General features: G+C 39.3%; 1 protein-coding gene across 35 annotated transcripts in view; it reads right to left on the bottom strand.

The window, feature by feature from the left end:
- NRXN3 (neurexin 3) overlaps positions 1–21962 on the bottom strand; it is a 1527623-nt gene that overhangs the window by 55758 nt on the left and 1449903 nt on the right. The gene's annotated exons all lie outside the window — the stretch shown is intronic.

Below are 21962 nucleotides of genomic sequence, written 5' to 3'. Positions count from 1 at the left end.
ATAATGGCTTTTCTCGCTAGCAGTGATCTCTTCATGTAATTGCTGCAATTAGCTGAATTAGTAATGTAGGCCAGCAGAGAAATACCACATGACAGCCTCTGGACACAGAAAGACTGTTTCTGACAACAGCAGAAAAAAATCTGGTTGCCACAGTAGTAATTCAACTTGTGACAATTTTTTTTTTTTTCCTGTTGGATCCTGCAGAAACTCCCTAATGCCGGGGGATCTGCTGCAAGAAATACAGGAAACTGGGTATGGACAAGAAGAAGGGTCTTTGCTACACAGAAGATGAGAAGACTACTTTCTGTACCTGATACATACTGCATGCACAATAAATACTATTGAATAATTAATCTATAGATCTTACATAAAAAACAAATTTTTGTCCTACTATGTGCATAAGAGTACTCAATATACAGTAGTTGTTCAATAAATGCTCATTTCTTTCCCCTTCTTGATATTAATAATATTAACTGACTTGCTTGGTGTTATTATTCCCAATGCATTGAAGTCTGAATCCATATTCAAGAGGAAAGGCAATTAGAAGGCAGATGCTGAGCTAGACATGTGTATATATATTTATTAGCTATAGCTGTTATTAATTGATTTGGTACAATTCTCACAACAATCCTTTGGGATGGATATAATTATTACATTTTTAAGGAGAACTTAAGTTCAAAGAGGACACAGGGCTAGTAAGAAACAGGGAGGATCTGAACAGATACAGCTTAGTCAAAGTCCGTATTTGTGATTCACCTAGGCTCCTTTTACATCCCTTCTTCTATGATGTTAGTTTTGGACTGAACTATGTCCTCCAAAATTCATATGCTGCAGTTCAACCCCCCACTACCTCCGAATATGACTAGTATTTGGAGATAGGGTCTGTGTTAAAATGATATCATTAGGGTAAGCCAAATCCAATATACCTGGAGTCCTTAATAAAAAGATGAAATTAGGACACAGACATGCACAGAGAGACGACTATGAGAAGGCACAGGGAGAAGAAAGCCATCCATAAACCACAGAAAGAGTTTTCAGAAAAAAACCAACCCTGCTGACACCTTGACCTTGGACTTCTAGCTTCCACAACTGTGAGAAAATAAATTTCTGTTGTTTAAGCCACTCAGTCTGTGGTACTTTGTTATGGAGGCCCGAGCAAACCAATGCACGTGACAACCCACATGCTTAGCATTCCAGACAACATCCTTTTTGAAATATACACACGAAGCATAGAATTACTGGACACGACAAAGAACAGTAGAAAAGTCACACTAGGTAATTGAGTTCACTTAACTGACAATGGTAGAGAGGTGCCTTAAACCATGCTATGGATCTTTATTCTACATTTGACAGGGAGATACTTCAACCCTGCTCCTCCTTAAAGTTAATAGAAAAAGAATTTTCAAACATACTTTTTTTTTCAATTAGACACTACTGAAGTGTGCATTTCATTTTCAGCAACCAAAGCTGAAGCTATATCCCAGAGCCGACATGATTTGTGTTAGAGACCTGGTGAGCAAACCTCCTTGGAGTTTCCTGTTGTGGCTGGGCCCTCTGTAGGCCCACTTTCAGTTACTTAGGGAAGGGAGGTGGTAGAGGAATACATGTTAACTGTGCAGAAACGCAGAAGGCAATCATAAGAGGCAAACGGCCTTTTCGGAAGGGTCACAATCCCTGTTTGATAGTTCGAAAGCATGAGTTATCCATGGACGTAAGACCTCCCTCAAGGCAGCAAAAATTGTTTTAGGTACGTGGGGGGATGGATCCTAGATATGAAAATGTTTTTTGACCTGCCAAAAGCCTACAGTACTTAAACAAATATACAGTATATCCGTGGTATTAAAATTTTATGGGAGAAGGGCAATTAGGCGAAAAATTATCTTAAAAAACTCCTTAGAGGGTGGTAATAAAAAAGAGGTCGAGAATACATTTCTAAAGGTAATAAATTGGAAATTATTTGTTGGTGACTTCATTATAAGGACCTTGCAGAATGGCCTGGATGCGGCATAACTAGCTCAGGTTCCTAGTTTTTGAGTGAAAACCAATGAGTTACATGAACATCTAGTGAACTCGTCTCCAGAACTGATAGCCAAGCAAGAATTCTAAGAAAGTTATATTAATTTTGATTGGCCAAAAATATGATGTAGACTTCTTTTTCAAGAAAAGGACTAGACTCTGAGGTTGAAGGATATTTACTATTTTCCTCTCCGCATCCCCCTGCCTCCTCTAATATTACACAAATTCTCCCCGTAGCTACGTGGTTTGGGTGACTTTGTCCCCAGCACCACTCTCCTTCCCCAACACCACCTTCACTTCTGTCCCCAAAATGGGCCCCAACCACCACTGCAGACCCCACACATATGCTCTTCCACATTTCCACGCTTTTTCTCTCCAGTTGACTGACCCTGTGCCCTACTTCCCAGAGATTTGATTTCTGCTGATCTTCTGTATGCATATGGATGAATAAAGTGTTCCTCCCAGGCAACAGCAACACATTTTGCCAGTAGCTCCCATTAATGGTGGTTAGACTCCAAGGAGGGTCCATGGCAGGCAGTCTAGCAGAGCATGGAATGAGCAGGACTGACTCTCTACAGAGCATAGCTGTGACTCCCAGCTCCTACACTTAACAGTCAGTGACTGGGGGGGTGGGGGGGTGGGGGTGGTGGTGAGTTACTTCCCCTCTTCAAGCCTCAATTTTTCTATCTGTAAATTGGGATAAACACAGTGTCTTGTCATCAATTTAAGTGTAATGTTAAAAGTGAAGCTCTGGGGGTGGCTGGGTGGCTCAGTCGGTTGAGTGTCTGACTCTTGGTTTTGGCTCAGGTCATGATCTCGGGGTTGTGAGACTGAGCCCCATGTCAGGCTCTGTGCTTGGGATTCTCTGTCTCTCCCCGCTCCCACCCCGTGTGCTCGCTCTCTTGCTCTCAAATAAGTAAATAAATCTTTTAAAAAAGAAAAACTAAAGCTCTGTTCCTGGCATATGGTACATGGTCAATAAATATTAGCTAAAACTAAGTCAATCAATCAATCAATCAGTAACCGTACTTCCAAGCCTAGTTGCCACTCCTAGTTTAAATAAAGTTGCTATCCACCTATGTATTCTTTAATAATTCATCCCGATCAGAACTGTTCTTCATTGCTGATAATTCATTACCTCCATGTTCATTCATTACCTCTGGTTGCATCTGCCATCAAGAGTGCTAAAGAAAAATATACTCATAGAGATGCCAAGAGAGCTTAAAAATCACTGGAAGATAATGTTTCCCATGGCTCTGGGTCCAGACAATCTGTGTGGGTTTTATGTGAATCCAGCCCTTTCCTTCCTGTCTCTCAAACCTCATCATCACCAATTACAGCCACTGCCAATGAAATTCCCAAAGCCATTACAAACATCTCCATGCCCTCATTGCCCAACACAGTCACCAATGTTTGCCTGGAGAACCTGGCATCCAACACTACCATGACTGCCACAGAACACTGTAGTTTCAGAAACACTTTCTGTGCTGGGGGCAGCAAGCTTTGATTTGCAAAGGATTCAGGATTTAGAACTCTATATTTAGGGATCAAAAAATTCTTTTTTACTACTTCTGTCCCTGCCATATAAAAAAACCTCAAAATTACAAACCAAAAGCTTTTGGATGATATGCACTTAGAATCACATCCTAAAGTAATGACAACTTGATTCAAAATTACTCTCAGAAAACCCAAGGCTTTCTTTTAGTAGCTCTTTTTCTTGTCTGTGTCCGTCCCCAAATATAAGTAAATTCACGTTTTAACTCGGAACTTTGGGAAAAAAAGGCACACTTTTTTGACTATTGGTTCCCATGGCTGGTGAGTTACGCTTCACTATTGCAGATACACACAGACTCAGGATATAATTGTTATGAATAGAATTGTTATGAATAGAATTGTTATGAACTATGGACTTTGGTCTTTAAATAAAATGCAGTAGCCCTAGGCTGTGTATGTGTGTATTTTCCTACAATCATACCCATTTTTCATAATTACTCATAATTCCTTAGAAAAAAGAGCAGTTAGCACTGTTGAGAGGAAAAAGATATTTTAACTTTCTAGAATAATGCCTTCCAATAACATTTACCACTTATTGAATACTTGCTGTATTCAGACTTCATGCTACGCAGTTGACACAGATTAACATCTTAGTACTCATAAGAACCAAAGGTGTGGACATTTGTAGTGACATCTGCTACTTTTAACTGCCCACCATCCATGCTCCTTCAGGGAATAGCATTGCTTTAGGAAGTTCTATTCTTATAGTTATGCTGGGAATGCTTATCAAGGTGCTTTCTCTGTCATCCTATTACTCTTCTTCCCAATGATTGTCTAAAGCTCTCATAATTCTCAATGACTAAGCTTAAAGTGTTTACATATTATGGCTCCCATACGTCAAATACCCACATTACCTTTAAGTCCATCAAGAAAGAATAGAAGGTCTGTGACTACCCCCAAACCAAACAGTTTGATCATGGCTGGACTACTAGATCCATCCACCATTTGTGATATAGTCTATAGGACTATATCATCACGGTGCTTTGTTCATCTTTCATTCATTCCTTTATTTCTTGAATAAATATTTACTGAACACCTATGTGTCAAGCACTGTAGTCATTATGAAGGATACAGTGATAGATAAACCACAGTTCCGCTGCTCTGGGAATTCACCATCTCTGAAGAGAGGGCCAAGTAAACAGGCAAACTTGATGTAGTAAACCAAACGTCATGACAAGAGTAAGCATAAGGTGCTAAGGGAGCAAGCAGCAGGGAAGCAGAGAAAGCTCCTGGGCAGAAGGGAAGTGGAAATGAGCCCAGAGGAACAGGCAGCAGTGAAGCAGGGAGAGCGGAGAGCTGAGAGCTGCGGGTGGGAGAAGAAGAGCATTTCTAGTAGAATGAATAGTCTTTGCAAAGGCTCAGAGGCATGAAAAAGCACAGTTTATTTGTATACCTCTGAGTAGGACAAGGGTGAAAAGATGTAGCAGCATGACAGAATGACAGCTACCTGAGTTATCGTGTTGTTCTTGCAAACTCGGATAATGAGCATGAATTTAATATCCTGTCCTATGGGACATCTCTCCTTCTTCCCCTCCCCATGTCCCATCAGTGTCATCCATCACCCTTCCTTTGGAAGCACTTATACATGGTTTCAGAACGTAGTGCACGGGGCTGACTGCACCATTCCTCCACAGTGCAGATTAAAGACCTTACCTTGCCTTCTCAAGGGGAGGAAAATATTCTTCTGTCCCTCTATATTAGCCAAGTTCCATATTCAAAATAATAATCCATACTACCCCATTTTAAAATATGCATTTCATATTTTTAATCCATATGTTGAAATTACTTGGTTCTGTACTAGGATTCATAAAACTAAAGATAGGTATTATAATGACTCTCAATAAAATATCTGTCTGGAAGGAGCTGTCCTTATTCTTTTCTTGAAAGATTTTTTATTGCATTTGTATTCCTTTCTTTTTTTCCTCCCAGCGTTTATTTTAATAAACTTAAATATAAATTTTATTTAAATATAAATTACCTTAGAATAAACTGGGACAGAAGAAAGCTCAAAAGCTCTGTCCACCCAAGTAAATTTATAGGTATATTTACCTTCCAATTCCCTCAGCCTCACAGACCTGGCTTCTCATTTTCCTCCAGTGAGTTATTGTGTCTGTAATCACTTGCTTCTAATTATTTACTCTGAAGGGGTCTACCTCACAGGAGTGCCCCACCCCCCATTCTTCACTGCCATCCGTTAATTTGGCATTGAGAAAAATGTCTGCTGCCATTGTCAGAAGAGCTCAAGGTAGACTCACCATGTCCCCTCCCTCCTGCCCAGAAGCCTATTTGTGACTTCAAATTCCCACCTTTAGCTTTTTACCTTATACTGAGAATAGGCTAATCATTCCAGGGGGATAATCATTTTCCTCCACCCAGCTCCTTGGAAACACAGTTATTTGACCGAGATTAAGCACAAGATAAAATAAGTCCTGCCCCAGAACAGCTTTATGAAATTATAAATAACACACTCAAGAATGATGATCGCCTTTCTTCCAGTGAAAAAGGAAAAGAGAAAGGCCCATAAATATTCTGAAGTCCCACTGAAAACAGCCATACATCTCTGCAGCTGCTTCATGCTAAAAAGAATTCAATTCCTTCAAATGCTTGTTTTAGTTTTTCCCCTCTCTACTTCTATTCTGTGATAAAGTTGGGGTTTAAAGTATCTCATAGGAGAGAGGGAGTCATACAGCTTCATCATGAACATTTATTCTCTATTTAAATAAAGGATGTCTAAGATACTTTTAATTAAAGACTCTAGGTACATCTGTAACCTTTAATGAGATTTTAAAAAGCTTGACCATCACAATTTAAATTTATCTATTAGGGTTTTCTTTATCAAATTGTTGCCACTGCATAGTCCCAGTTTAGATTAATGCTTATAGATCCCCCCACCTGACACACACACACACACACACACACACACACACACACACACACTCACACACTACTGGATGATTTTTAGACCAAACCAAAGACAGAAAAAGCCTGGATTTGGGGGCAAACTTGTTAGAAGCAAAAATCTCAACCCTCTCCTCTCTCCCACCAGCTCCACCACTCTATCCAACTCAAGCCCAGTAAAGAAACAACCCTAAAACATGGTAAGATGCATGGGTGGGATTATCAATACCCTCATTTTATTCTGAACACCCCCTTTATAGTTATCTTCAAAACAAGCAACTGACACTATTACGAGCAAATGAAACAAATGGCTTGAACCTGTCATACTCAAGTGTGAGAGGTCGGGGCATACCAAGAGACGGGTTCTGAACGACAGAGACAAAGAGACAAAATTCCATCTAGTTAAGATGCTTTCTGAGTTTCCCTCAGGCCTTACCTCTATGTGCCTATGTAACTTTATTGAAACAACACCCTGTGAATTTTAAAACTGTCTCCTGGAGTTCATGTTATTGTGGTTTTTCAAAATAATCCTTTCCTCATTTCTCTCTACCCACTCCTGGAATAATCACTTGCCAAGTTAGATATGAATGTCTACATATTTTACTTGACTCATATGTCCGTGGAATGAGAAGGCTTTAAAGAGAATGGCCCTGGGCTACAGATATGTCATGCAGCATAACCTAATTCAGTTAACTGGACCAGAGCTCTAAGAAAACTGAATATAAAAAACAAACAAAATTGTTCTTGATATATGATACTAAGTATGCACACATTTACTCATTCAATCGGTCTTCCCTCAACAAATGTTTATTAACTGCCTATGATGTGTCATTCACGGTGCTGAGGGCTAGACAGACACAGTCCTTGTCTTCATGGGGCTTACAGACTAAGGGGATTTGAGCCAGGCTCAACTAGAAAACAAGGACTAGCTGCTAAACCATCAGCCACAAAAACATAAAGGTAGTGTGAGGTCCATCAATGGTACCCACTGTAACAAAAACTGATTATTCACAGGCATTCCTGATAGCAGATTGTATAGGAATCCACCGAAATAGTACCACCAACTTCCCTTTACATTTTGCTCACTCTCAATAGCCTCCATATTCTTCCTCTTCTTTTCCACACTGCATATACTGGAGCAGGATGAGAAAACGGCATGATGTATAATAACTTTTACTAATGAATTAACCTTTAAAGAAATCCCTTTGCAGACTCAAGATTTAATTAACAGTGAAAGAACCAAGCTAAGCTTAGCCAAACTTTGTGCCAAGGATTGGGGTCCTTTCCTTCTATCCTTGAGGTCTTCTTAGATTATATAAATAAATGTGGTGTGGCATCTTTTTTTTTCTTCCTTTCTTTCTAGTTTTAAGATTTCTTCCATCTGCTCAAAAAAGGAAGGGTGGATCAAGAGAGAGGGGAGGGAGGAGGGAGAAGAGAGTGGGTAGAAGGAGGATTAATCTATCTGTTGTTCAAGGCAGCCTGACAGAGGGAAGAGGAGTATTGAACCACAGAAGATTAACCAAACTTCAATGTACCTTCCCCAAAGCAGGAGGAATGTAATGCTACGTGGTGTTCCACTGATAAGCAAATCCCTCTAAATCCTTTCAATTTATTTCTTGGCTTGGAGAAATTACATATTATTTAGGACGCAGGAAAAAAAAATACAAACCACCCACCCAACCACATACCATCTCTAGGAATTTAGACCAGGAGCCTATCGATTATATACACCTCAGGTTTGGCTTTAATAGTTATTTTTCTTATTGGTGCAGGTTCTCTCTAGTATGGCTAGTCAGAAAGGCTTGGCTATGTTTCCACTGTAAACTCTTTTGGTTTTCACCACAAACTTTGAGTATTTAGGATCTAACCATTACAAGGGAATGCCAAAATTTCAGCTGAAGTTCCAAGGACCTAATCTACTTTTCTTGCTTATCTTCTGGTCAACCTGCCACCTTCTTTTATTCTTTTTGGTGTCATTTCCATTCTAAGTAAGCTTTTTATTCCAATATTATCACCAAAATCAAGCCTCAACAGGTCAAATATTGATACTGACCAGGTCAAATATTAATGGAACCCACTAAAAGTGATGTAGGTATCAGTTAATGGATGCTAAAATTCTGTACAAAAGTCTCTATCATGGAGAGCGCCAATGTGGTTTTTTTGAACCAAAAATGTACTATTGTTCTCTCTCTCTTCAGGGAGAAGAAATGGGTTTTGGGGAAAAAATAGGAAAAACAGAATCATATTTCTTTGTGGGGACAGTTTTTCTCTTGGCCCTCTATTTTGTAACCTAAACTTACCACTCAACAAAGGAGAAACGGCCCTTCCTGGCAGTTTGAGATCACAGCCTAGGAAGGCTTAATAATAGACCCAAACATTGGAGGAGAACAATGAGTTGCAGGATAAAGCCTGTCCTGGATATTGGTCAGCAATTCCGAAAAAAGATGTAAGGTAGCCATTCAGTACAGAGCAAATAGCAGTGGTTCTCAATCTTTGGTCACCGACAAATTAGGGTATGCTAGAGGAGCAGGAGAGAAAGGAGTAGGAAAATAGCAAAATATTGGGAATCAAACATAACCTTTTTTTTTTTTTTTTTTTTGTCTATTGAAAGCCACTTTTACTGAAAAGAGTGTGCAATGCATGGGAACATCTCTTTTGTCTGTCAATGTAGGAAAGGGCTGAGAACGGGTACCTTGCAAAACTAAAAGTATGACAGGTTCATGCCTAATAAGAAACTAAGAAAGAAATGCAAGCTTAAGATAACATAAACAAAACAAGGAACAGCACATTAGCACAGCCAGGAACTTACCGAGTATGTGGCACAGCAAACTTACCAAGAACAATCAAATGCAATGAACTGAATGTAAAATACAACTGATAAAAAGACAAGATTGTTTTTCCTTATTGCCCTGAAAAGAACATCTCCCACTCTGCCATGTAATATCATATTAGAAAAGGCAAATACAGGTGTCAGAACAACAGTAGCAGTTAAAGCAAGTTTTGTGCATTTGACATTTGGTTTAATAAAATCCTGAGGGAGTTACAGGGAATCTGCAGTAAATTTGAGTCAGAACTCTATGGGGAAAGTGAGAGCACATTGAATAACATGGTATCAAACCCCAAGAGAGGGAAAATTCAAAGGATTTTGGCTTTGGATTGAGAATTCATCCCTAGTTACTCATGTCCAAAAGACAATACCAGCTTCCCACAAAGGAAGACTGGGGGTGGGGGTGGATTCAAACACTCTTTGATTGGTAGGATAAATCCCAAGTTGGAGAAAGTCTTTAGGTACTGCTGCATGAGAAATTCACGATGGACTCACTCACCCTACAGAAGTCACTTCCTCATTCCCAGGCTGCAACACACCTGAAGTGGATTATCTCATCTTAGATACAGATTCAAAACAATTTACAGAAGCAAACATAACAGAACTTTCATGTGGGAAAAACCAAGACTATTCATTTCTCATTCCTTATGGACGGCAAGGCTAGCAATTTCCCCCTAATTCCTAGGCAACAGCATTCATTCACTGTCAAAGTGGGTATTGGAAATAGAGCAGGTATAATCCCAGGCAGGAGACCTAGGCAGTCACACAAGGTTCTATGCTCACAAGGGCCTTGGGCTTGGTTTAATGCTCTGCTATTACCACCCTGAAGTTCTTAACCATTTTATCTTTGAACTTGTGTTTTATAAGTGAAGTTCAATGAGACAATGGAGCATGTGCATAAGGAAATGGGATACATGCAATGTGTGTGTCCAGCCCTGTTCCTTGCCACCCCTTCTACAGAGTCTTTGGTGCTCCATTAAGCACAGGATTCTGTGGTCCCACCATGTAATGGAGTAAGATGAATCAAATAGATTTATCTGAATGAACCCCCAATTCTTTTTCCTGGGAGGTTGGTTTTCCCTTCTAGACAAGAGTGACTATGGATAAAGTCTTAGTCCAAAGCTGACCTCCTTTGCATTTCCTTCTTTTAGAGTTTTATACCATATCCTCTGATATGAACACATAGGTAAGTATGTTACATCTACTGAGTAAGTGGGGCTCCCACAGGCTATGTTTTCCCTTTGAATCAAAGTTGCTCAGAAAGCAGAGAGAAGGCCATGGCGTTCTAAGAACATAAGCCACCAAGGAAACCTACCACATTCTTTCTTACTTCTCTGTCTTAGCCAACCACTTACACTAAAAATAACAAATAGAAAAGAGAAAGGACCACCCAGAGATTTTTTCCTTTCATCCTACCTTACTATCAGTAAGGTGAAGGTAGAGAGTGTCAGTAGATGGTGCATATATATATCAAAAAGTGAAATAAAGACAGGTGAGTTAGTTTTGTGCAGTCTTCACTCTTCCGGTAAGAATAAAATACATATGCATATGTGAGCTATGAAAGATGAATTGTGTTATTTCAGCGATTCTGCATTCAAATTAAATGCTCTCATATTTGCATTTAAAACTAGCATCACACAATATAAAGATGAGTGGTAATATTCATGCAAATAACTTAAACTTTTTATTTTTATTTACTTAAAATGGCATTAAATAGCAAATAAAAAGTCCTATGACAAGTTGAGAGACTGTGGAGAAAGGGAAAAAAAAGCTTGATATTTTTGCACTTTTTTTTCTGTTCTTTGAATGAGGGGCCCCTTAGTTATATTTTGCACCAGTTCCCTCAAATTCTGCAGCTGCTCCTGAGAACAGTTGTGCAAAATGTCTTTGAGTCAGGCCAAAGGGTTCTAACGTGGTTTTTAGAAACTCAGATTATGACAAATAGTTTATGCTCCTGCGTCTCTTGCGCTTCACTTCTGGCCTCATGAGTGTGGGTCATAACCAGTCTTATTCTCTGACGGGTACTTTGGGAGAAGAGCACCAGCACCCCCCCCCTCCCCCGCAAACACACACACACTGGTATGGCTCTTCTGTGTCCGTCCCTCGCACTGCCCCCTCACCTCCTTATCTGCCCGCACCAGAGTTTAATAACAACTGAGAACTGATGGTACAGAACCAAGGACCTTTGGCAGCATTGAGTGTGAGGTAAACTTCCCTCTGAGAACTCTGAGAACCAGCTGATCTTGGGAAAAGTGGGCTGCACTTCCAAACTGGTCCTCTAGGAAGAGAAAATCAGTAAATACCAATACTGCTGAGTCAGTGCATCTTTAAAAACTTATGTCAGAAGAATATTTTTAATTTACACTCTGACTCTTTGAAAGAAATCAATATGTCATTTGCTGGGACTTTTTTTTTTTTTTTTAATCCAAGGATCTTTATTTAGCTTTTCTGTATTTTTTTCCCGCTAGTCTTCTAGAGAGCAAAGGAAAAAGTGTTTTGTTTGTATTCGTATTGATTCGATCACTTTGAGCAAAAAATAAACAACTAAATACAGCAGAGTAGCTTTAAATAATCTTTTAGGGATCAAGATCTCTAAGCAACATAGTCTCTCATTCTAGGTGATTGGGAATAAACAGAAATCAATAAAGCAGGATTACTGGGCAATAAACAAGAGAAGCCACATTCATAATTTAAGAGGCTTCTTTTCATGCATTCATTACTGAAGAATGCACTTGAGCCCTATTCTATTTTTACAGCAGCATAGATTTCTTCCCAGCATGTAGTCTTGTTTTTCTTCGAATTCTTTCTTTTTTAATTTTTATTTTTTTGAGAGGTGCTGGAAAGAGCCTTTCAACATATATCCAGAAGCTCCCTCATTCCTAAGGCTGCTCAGAGGAACCAACAGACAAAGAAGGTGCTTAGCACACAAGGCAAGGATTTGGCTCCTCAAGCTCCTCCCCTCCCAGACCTCTCTATGTCCAGCAAAATTCCAGGGAAGGAACAACACATGGCATAATATGGGGGCAGGGCCTGATGGAACAGGGTCCCTGCCTTCAAAGTGTTTACACTGTAGCAAGAAAGACAAGTGTTGGAGACATTGTCAATATCCATTCTACTCTTCCTCCTTTCTAGGGCTGGCGACGTGACCTGCCTAAGCAAGTCTCCTTTGCAACTAGATGTGGCCACGTGGCATCAGTCTGAACAAAGTGATAGATAAGGAAATCTGCTAGAGGTTCCAGAAATACTTATTCTATTCCCAATAAAAGAGGAAGAAATGGCATGAAACAAAAGACCTGAGAAGTTGACTTTGATATTGTTAAGTGTATGACCTGAGCCCAAACAAGCAGTTTTCTACTTTCCAGACTCCAGAATTCTTGTTAAGTGAGAAAATATATTCCCCTGTTCAATCACTGCAGGTCAAGTTTTCTCTTACTAGAAGCTGAACACAATCAAAATGGAGACAGCAATGCAGAGAAAGCAACCAGAGACAGAGAGATGCAAGGTGAAATGAGTGGTCTCCGCCTTTGGTGGCCAGTAGTCACCAGGTGGCATTTTCATAATGTCCAGAAGTGGGACTTGGAAAGCTCCACAGTGATTATGGTGTTCTCATATGCCAACTCCGTAGCCCAGATGAAAGTCCAAAAGAAGCTTGAAAGAGGAGAGATCATTTGGAGTTAGATAAGCCGGGATAAACATTTTCACTTTAGTGACAGAATATATTTTGAATTGAATATCCTATAAGTATGTGCAATCTACCTATCCCAGACAAAATGGCGCCTCTGTCTATGGCACCATTACCCTCAGGAACAAGCCTAAACCCTCAGGGTCACCTCTGAATCCTCGCCTCTCAGCATCCCACCTCCAGGCACCAAGTCCCATGAAGGCCCTCTCTAAAATGTCATTTTACTTTTTATTTCTACTGCCCTGGTTGGTGGGTTATGCAGATGAATCTTGAAAATCTTTAATCAAACTCCCTGAGTCCACTTACCTATCTTCAATGAACCCAAGAAAGCATTGCCAGAATAAAAACACAGCGTTCAATGTGACACTCTCTTGGCCTAAACTTATCCCACTGCCTATCAAATGAATTCTAGACTTAATTTTTTTTTTTTGTAAATTTCAAGATCTTCTACCTCTGGGCTCCATTGTAACTTTGTAGCACTGTCTTTCACTACCATTTGCCCCTATGAGCACCTCCACACTGCAACTACTAAATAAATGTTTGCTATGCTTTGAACAAGCCTGATAAGTTCCCCACAATGTCCTGGCTTATACCACTCCATACTCAGCTCTACCTGCATTTCATTCCATTTATACCTGATAAGATTCTACATATCCTTCTTTAGGACACAATGCCAACACATTTTCCTGCAGCTTCTTCCTGATCCCACAGTTGAAAAATAAAATATTCTAGCAGGCTAACTTAGTACTTTCTTCAAATCTCACTTAATGTACTTACTATATTCTGACTTACAATACACATCTGATTTATGTTTTCCTTTTTACCTGATTGCTACTTAAGCAGTAGATAGAGCCAACCATACTATCAAGGGAAAAGTGTTGTGTGTGGGGTCAGAAAACACAAGCTCTGCCCCTGGAGGGGAGCCCACAGTGACCACAAGCACTCTGCACTCCAGTTTTCTCCTCTGTAAAGTTCAGACAATGACATCTACCTCACGCTCTTGTTGGGTGGATTGAAATGGATATCGGCAACTCAGACATGTTACTATTCTGTGATGTGTTGCTAATATTCTAATGTTATTTAATACTGGTTTGAAGTTATCCACAGGACTACAGTGCTGGACCAGTGCTTGGGTGCACGATATGTGCTTAAATGAATTGCAGGTGCTCAGGAATGTCTATGGATTAAAATCGAATTGGATAAGCCAAGAGTCCTGTTTTAAAAGGGTGGAAATGATATGAGTGGAAGAGAGAAGCGCTTCCCATTCTTGTCAGATTATTATTAATTATGACCTTAGGAGGTGTCAGGGGCAGGAATGCTTTTATAAGCTCTTTGTCAAGAATGGGAGTTGCTCTGCAAGAATATATTTACTTTCAAGATATACACTATGTCTCATTGGTCCAGACAAACCTAGAGACAACTTCCCTTCAACACTACAATCACGTACCAGAGAGTCAACTCCTTACCTGCAGGACTACAGGTTTAAACTAAGTCATATATCATGTAGTAATCCAGATATTGGGACAATTTAACATTTTAATAGACCAGCCTTTTGCAAAAAGTCCAGTAAGTGCCAAAAAAGAGATTTGGGGTTTTTCTTCTCATCATTCCAAAGAGTCTTGGCTGAGCAGAGACCAGGAAGAACCAACCTATGGTCCTTTGGTCACACTAGTCCTGTCTTACTTAAACCTTTAAGTAGAATTCTTTATATAAAAGAAAGTAAGAGTAAATGTAATTGCTCTGAATAAATGCCCTGTAAAATGACTTCGGCAATTATGCTGTTTGTAAGTACCTCTGAGTCCATTAAGATAAACATCTATCTTTGAATATTCACATTAATGCACTAGACTGTTCTTTCTTAGATAAATCTTACTAGAACATTGTGCAGTTAACAGTTTATCATCCCTTGCTCTTCTTCCCTTCGATGCACACATTAATGCATGCAGGGGGAGAGCGTTTCAGTGGTGCTAGTCACAGAGCACACATTAACACACAGGGCAGTCTCTAAACATCTTTAAATGCAGAATAAATGTACTTTAGGTTTTAAATACCTTTATAGGTTGTACACCCAGGAACGCATCAGACTGGACTCTTAATTTCCCATGTAAGTAATATCTTATAGGCAAAGGCAATAAATGCTTAAAATTGTTTTAATATGCTTCCAACTGCTCAGCACAGAGAGGTTCAGATGGAATCTAATTCCCTAGTTACTCCTCTATAAAAAATATCTCTTTATTTATATCATAGGATATATCTATGGCTATATTTGTATTTTAAGTGTGGGCCCTGATTTCATTAACTTTTACAGTCAAACTGGGAAAATACTCAAGGATCCCCAACACCTATGCAAACCATTAGTTTCTTCTCTGTTCAAGTGAAGGGCAGACATACCCCATAAACAGTGCCTGGCTTTAACTGCCTTCTGTGGGTGTCATGCTGGCTAAAACAATGATGTCAGCAGGGGTCATATAAAATTTAACAGTCAATAGTCAACAATCAGCGTAGCAGGGGAGGTAATCAGAACAGACAGTGGCCATAGCGCTGGAGCTGGGTCCTGGAAGCTTTGGCTGTCCCAGGCCTTACCGTACGGACGGAGGGGAATCCTGATGGGACAGATGCAGGTGAAAGGACAGGACACTTGGTGTCTTGAGGCAGTGGCTATTTATCAACCAGCATCAAAGTGTTGAAATAATTTTCACAGATTTAAACAGATTGTTTAGCAGATGATGCTAAGGACGTCAAGGTGATATGTTGAATTTGTCTAGGAACAAATTCCTTCACATTAAGAAAAAATTCTGTTGAGTGCTCTCCAAGGATATTCCCAGCTGCACCCAGGTAGTTGTCTCACCATTCATTTATTCAAGTCTTTTCTGCTTTGGGGGAAACAAAGAGACATCTGAAGTGGCCCCAGTCCTCAAGCTTATCATTGGCTAGGTAAGTGCCTGGGACAAATATCCTTAAGTAATAGTAACAAAAAAATTTTTTTTTAAAGGGCTCTGAGGGAAGAGCAATAACTTGTGGCTGGATTGGCAGAGAGGAATTTGTGGAGATGGTAGTCTTTGGATTTGGCTTGTAACAAGATATAGGATATTAACAGGCAGAGGTGGGGACAGACAGTCCAGGTGAATGGTACAAGTTAATGCAGAGAAGCAGGAAAGCAAGAAGGAGGGAATAGGAATAAGAAACTAATTTCGATTGCCTGGAACATAGAGTAAATATGGAGAAGTCGGGTTGTGGAATGAAAAAAAAAAAATTATACAGAGAGAGAGACAGACATGAAGAAAGAAAGACAGAGGAGGTGTTGATGGCTCCAGGGAAACCTAGCTTTGCCGCCTGACATACAAACCAAATCAAATATACATTAATCGTGTACCAGCAAGATGATCTTTTTACACAAATCCCAGCACATGTTATTTGCTTAATCCCAGGAGGAAGGCACATTCTGAGCGTGTAAAACAACTGGGAGGCCAAACTAATTTTCACTGCTGGAGACACTCAGCTGAACGAGGACTTTCCTATAGACACTCCAGAGATGAATGGAATGCCTGTCTGCACCTCTTAAGAGTAAGGCCTCCATGAGAAGGTAAAAAAGCCTTAAAAAGAATTCGTATCTGTGGGTACGAATTTTACTCTCTGTTTGGAAATTTATCCTGCAGAGTTTTTCTATCTGCCCACTGAATAAAATGTTTAGCTTGAGAGACAGTTAATAAAAGCCTTGCAGAGTTACTTTCCCCCCTGCTGGGGATGATTTAATGCCACACATTTAGAACAGTCATGTTTATGCCTGTGTGTGTGTGTGTATGTGTGCGTGCATGTGCGTGCGGGCGTGGGTGCGCATGTGTGCAAGAATAACAAAAACATAAAAGGGACAAAGTTTTAACGGCCCAATAGATTCCCAGCTGGAACACATTTTACGAAGGGAAAGTTACATAAAAGAAACTTGGGTAGCTTTAAACACCATCTGGGCCATGCTGTGCTCATTTGAGCTTTACCTGTTTAAAAAAAAAAAAAAAAGCAACACAACAAAAAGTGCCTACAAATACAACTAGAGAAGAGATTTTCTGATTCTTTGGAGATCAGATGCTCTTGCCTTCAAACCTGTGCAGTACATTGCCTTCAGTCCTATTTGGTTCAGGGATACATTTTCCTTTTTAAAGTAACTGAAAGAGCCTTCTAAAGTCCAGTCCTAATCTTTGGAAGAGAAAGGAAAAGATGTACAGAATAAACCCAGTACCTTTTAAGCCTAATTTAAAGAGATTTCCAAGCAACTCAATTACTTTCTGTAGTCTTCAGAAGTAAAAGGTAAACCCATGTATCCCCATAGGTAAAACACTGGCATTTCCAAGCCTTACTGAATCACGCAACCAAAGAAAGAAACAAGACAATAACGCTAAGGGCATAGAACTAAACCCAGGACTGAAACAACAGGGTCATAAGCACAGAGCACACCATACCTTCCAGTTTCTTATTTTAATTAGTCAGTGCCAAGGTTGGGATATTTAATATTCATAAACCAATTTACGGGTAGAAATGCTTTTGGCTCTTACTTTGATTTTTCAACAAAACAAGAATCCATTTCCATCTTTTACATAAGACATTAATACATCTGAAGGAGAGAAGTTTGACGGAGGGTTTAATTGTATCCTTTTATTAAAAGGGAGAGTAATATTTTCTCTCAGGAGACAATTTTCATGTGAAGTTTTAATTGCCAAGACTCACAGCACCCATTAGACCATTTTTATTTATTTATTCTTTTTGCATTATAAGGGTGATGAGATCACCGAAGAGGCAAATCCTAAAGGTCATAGAATGAATCCAGAAGATGCACAGGATTCATACTTCCTTTACACAGCGAGTCCTAAGGCTTAATCAGCAAAATTCAATAAAATACAACTAGCTTATGATAAAGGAACTTCTAAAGACATATATGATACTATTATAATTTTACATAATAAGATGTATAGAATAACATTACTTTTAATCACATTTTCATTTTTTATTTATTTCTTCACATTTCCATTTTTTAAACAAATTACTCAAGGCCCCTTAAACTGCATGGCATCTGGACAAAATGATTGGCTTTGAAAATTTTAGGAATTATATTCTCTGGATGGAGTTGAAGAATGAATGCTTTGAAATTTCTAGTTTTTAGTGCCTGTCAAAATAGGTTCTGGGGAATAAAACAATGAGAATTTGGAAATACAGCCTTTCCCCCATAAACATCACCATTTGATCTTTTAGGGAGATAAGAATAGGGCTATACTGAGTCTACTGTAACACAAGCTTGTTTCTTTTTTTCTTTCTTCCATTCTTTGTCTTTTTTTTTAATCCTCATCTGATTCATAAAAAAGCAATTTTATTTTATTTTCCCACTTAATAACAGTAATGACCTTCTGGGTCAAACATTTCCTTCTAGTTAATGATCAGTTAGCTGAGAGCCTGGGTAACAAAGACCTTCAGCCTAGTCACTAACTGCCAATTAACATCCACTTTATCAATCAGTGCTGTTTAAATATAACAAGACATATGCCAAGCTATCCACAAAGGGCTGGATACCAAAATCATATCATTAAAAACACACTTCCATCAAGGCAAAGCTCTCGGGACATTTATGCTATCACAGCGGTCGTTTTCCTGAAAGATAGGCAAGTGGCAATGTGTCTCCTTGTTCCAATTCTCAGCAGAGGGACCTTGCCTGTAAAAGACAAATCCCCTCATCTCTGCTGGTCTGGGAGAGAGTGAATGTTGGACACCCCACAGAGACTTAATGGGGGCACTTCAAGGAGGAGCTGCTGAGTCCAAATGCTGTCCCGTATGTGTGGCCAAAATCCTTATCTCTTTGGGTCATAGTAGACCTCCTGCTAGAGTCCTGCCACCTGAGAGAATAAATTTCAGAAAAAAACCCAAATTCAGATAATTATATTCTATGGGCTTCTTCCACCAGGTTTAATTGGATTCAGTTTCTTTCTTCTCTATATGTTGTTATATAATGTATGCATTCCTAGGCAAGACCTTGGAAACTCTAATGCTGTTGGCTAAAGGCTTCAAGACAATCATTTGTTGATTAATATTTTAGAGCTATAATACAAGAGATGATGAAAATCACTAGCATATTACCAAATCTGTCATTCATTCATATTTTTGATGCCCCCAAAGATTTCAGTGCATGATGGAATAAATAAACTTGAATATCATTCACCATGGATTCCATACACTACCTCCATCAAATGGATGAAATAGTTCTAAAAATCTTTAAGGGATTATGATAATCACACTTTTCATTTGTATAGGGACTTCACTTTCAGAATACTCTTTACATATGATGCAGAGTCCTAGCAGGACTAGTGAGAGATCATACTCTTAGTTGTAACACAGACCAAACAGGTCTCTTGGTCTCCATCAACTATTTTTGCTCCATGACAGAATGTGGAAAAGTAACAGACTTAGGTTAATGGCCATGAATCTAGCTCACGGCTACCACAGAGAAGAGAGAGGGCTACTTTCTATGTTCTAAATTTTAGTCAACTTGTTATTAAAGCTTCTGTGAGCTTTTAAGTGGCAACTTGTTTAAAACACATCCTTTAGGAAATAAAAACACATTTAATACTTATAGCACAGTGCTTTCAAGGGACAGAAGAGTTTTCAAGTTGTGAAGGGAGTCCAATGGTTGTCAGCTACCAGTTGTTATGAATAAGTCAGGTTTGTTCTTTTCTTTTTTGAGGTATAATTGGCATACAATGTTATATTAGTTTCAGGTGTGCAAAGAGGCGGGTTTGTTCTTATGCCATGAACATATTCTGCAAGACCCTTCACCTGCAACAGGGCAGGTAAAATAGAAATTGCGCTACATAGAATGTAGCTATAGAATAGCATAGAATGAAACTATGTAGAACACTTAAGAAGACTTTTCTGCACCACCTTCCCATCCACAGAATAGACAAGAAAGTACCTTTTGGTGAGTAGCCCCATAAAACAACATGAATGATCTTGGAATCTTTTTACCAGCAATATAAGCAGTTGAATGTTAGCTCTGGTGTGGTGATCTGGGGGTGGGGATTAGATTTGTGTGGAAAACTGCTTCCATAGCAGTGGATTCAACTTGTATTTTGAGTTAGACGAAAGGCCAACAAATGCTGGTCCTTACTGAACTTTACTGTGTCCCTGATCCAGACTGGGAAACAGAGAACTGGGTCAAGTGAAATGTAGCTTCTTCTAGTACCATACAATGCTGAGATGAGACAACAGATAAAAAAGCTGGAACCCTGGTATCCAGAGAAGAACCGAGGGCATGATATGAATTCTTCTGGCCTACCTTCATGGAACATGAACAAAGGGATGAGTGCTGGAATCAGATTCTGTTGGATGGTGACAGATGTCAGCTTACTGTCTTCCTTTTCTGGCTCCCTGTGCCCTTCAACATGTCATGAATTCCCATGCTGTTTGGCCCTACTCCTTTTCCCATGTCACACTACCACTGACTTCTCTATTTCATGCTTATTCTTCACAAAACACATTTTTCTTTCTTTAGTTACAGGCTGGACATTTGAATTATATCAACCAACCTATGGCATAGAGTTTGGCTAGTAATCAGGAATTAAATAAATAAACGGGTAGGCAGAAAAACTGAACATCAGGAACCAAGAGAAGCAAGTTTTTAGCATCTAACAAGGCAAAACTATACTAACTCCTAAAGCAATGGGGTTACTCTGCAGAACAGAAGCAGACCTTTATTCAGTTTCAAGTGTTTCATCAATTATTTTTTTAAAAGAAATTTACCTTCTGAACCAGAAGTTTCAATATGCCTGAATGTAAAGAGAGAGATGCATCTTATGCAGAAGTCAAGGTACTGTTAGAGATTGTCTGAAAGAAATACTCCCCACAGGGTTTTTTGAGATGGTAGATGATACAGATGCAGCACAATTTACTATACTTCCACATCTGGGGGCACTGAAATGACCCCCTAGTCATGCAAGATCCTGAAATGAAGTTCAGGGACCCTAATGATAGCTTTCTAAGGTAGAAAAGATGAATGATGTACAATGGAAGCATTTGCATCAGCAACATTTAAACGAAGAGTTTTCTGTTGATCAGGATATTAATTTGATGGAACTTTCTATCTCTTGAGCATTCCAAATTGAGATTGTACTGGATCCAGCTCAATAGACATGGTAGAGGTTTTGTGATTATTAAATAATGAACTCAGAGAGATTTAAAGGTGGTATATAAAATAAGAGGCTTAGAGGTTGACTATCTCAAAATGAATAGCAAGGAAACAACAAAGAAATAATTACCCCTCAGAAAGTGTTCATGAATTGTTTGGTTTTCCCCAAAGGCCAGAAGTATATGTGAAGTGTTCAGCATATATTTTCTCTAGAAGAGAGTAGAAGTATGGAATTGCGGACTCCCTCATGAAGATGTTATATAGAGAGATAACATATAAATTATGGAGGCCCAAGGAGTGCACGGTGTCCACAGTGTTGCCTCACTGAGAAATGGGTTGGGAAATACAAACTCTGGCCTACTCTAGATCAACAGCTCAGGATAGAAAGAGATAGGGTGATGGGTGAGTATAGTCAGGAAGCTAGTAAGATAAGCCAAATAAGGACTCTGAATCCATAGGGAGAGGCTTTCCAGTCACCTGCTGCCATGGTGGAGGATGTGGCTAGAGATTATGTGATTTAGGAAAGAAAAAAAAAAAAAAGCCCCAGAGTCCAAATAGAAGAGAACCAGATAGTTTCAAAGAGCCAGAAACAAGCTAAAGTCTCTACACAGAAGGAAGGGTAAAAGGGTGAATTTAAAGCAACCACAGTAACAAATCAGTAAAAAGTGCACACAATTTATTAAGTATGTGCTTTGTGCCAAGCAATGTGCCATGTGAGCATCCTATTCCATTTAATTCTCCTAAACATCTTGTGAAGCCAATTTTACCATTGCTACTTTGCAGACAAGGAAACAGGTTCTGGGAGACTCGAGAATGCAGATAAT

Source organism: Phoca vitulina, unplaced genomic scaffold (assembly GCF_004348235.1).
Source record: "Phoca vitulina isolate PV1807 unplaced genomic scaffold, GSC_HSeal_1.0 scaffold7, whole genome shotgun sequence".
In the NCBI taxonomy this organism is placed as follows: domain Eukaryota; kingdom Metazoa; phylum Chordata; class Mammalia; order Carnivora; family Phocidae; genus Phoca; species Phoca vitulina.
The sequence above is the reverse complement of the archived record's forward strand: the minus strand, read 5'-3'. Positions and strand labels throughout refer to the sequence as shown.